We start from the raw sequence: 566 nt of genomic DNA, 5'->3' as shown, positions 1-566 counted from the left end.
CCGTCTCAAAAAAAAAAAAAAAAAAAAAATCAGAGCACCACTATTGTCGCTTGCTATGATAATGGTAACAGTAAAAATAACTATTAAAAATGTCCATGTACTACCCAAAATTGTCTCCCCAGCCATGCAAAGGGCCCATTCCACACTTGGGGAAACACTGGGCTCAAGGGCCGTCCCTTGAAATGGTCAGGCTTGGTCCATGTGGCTCTGGAAGGGAGAAGGAAGTCGGCAGGACTAAGCAGTGGGAACGAGAGGGAGGTGGATCTTGTCTCAAGAAAGAACTTCTAGATTTGGAGCTCCCCAAGAAGGAAGGGCTGTCTGTAGACAATGGAGGGACTGAGCCTCAGAGAGAGTTAGAGCACATCTCCTCTGAGGTCCCTTTGATGACCAACAGCACTAGATGCCACGAGATGTCCTCACATTCATGAGTGAGAAGAGAGCAAGGAAGTACATGGACAAATGGGTGGGTGAATGGAGGAATGAGTGAATGAGTGAGTGAATGGGTGGATGAATGGGTGGGTGGATGGAGGAATGAGTGAGTGAATGGGTGGACAAATGGGTGGGTG

General features: G+C 47.7%; 1 protein-coding gene across 3 annotated transcripts in view; it reads right to left on the bottom strand.

The window, feature by feature from the left end:
• The window catches only part of CACNA1C (calcium channel, voltage-dependent, L type, alpha 1C subunit), a 775,650-nt gene that overhangs the window by 289,049 nt on the left and 486,035 nt on the right, over positions 1 to 566 (bottom strand). The window lies entirely within an intron of this gene.

The sequence above is a fragment of the Mandrillus leucophaeus genome, unplaced genomic scaffold (assembly GCF_000951045.1).
Source record: "Mandrillus leucophaeus isolate KB7577 unplaced genomic scaffold, Mleu.le_1.0 Scaffold79, whole genome shotgun sequence".
Taxonomy (NCBI): Eukaryota; Metazoa; Chordata; class Mammalia; order Primates; family Cercopithecidae; genus Mandrillus; species Mandrillus leucophaeus.
The sequence above is the reverse complement of the archived record's forward strand: the minus strand, read 5'-3'. Positions and strand labels throughout refer to the sequence as shown.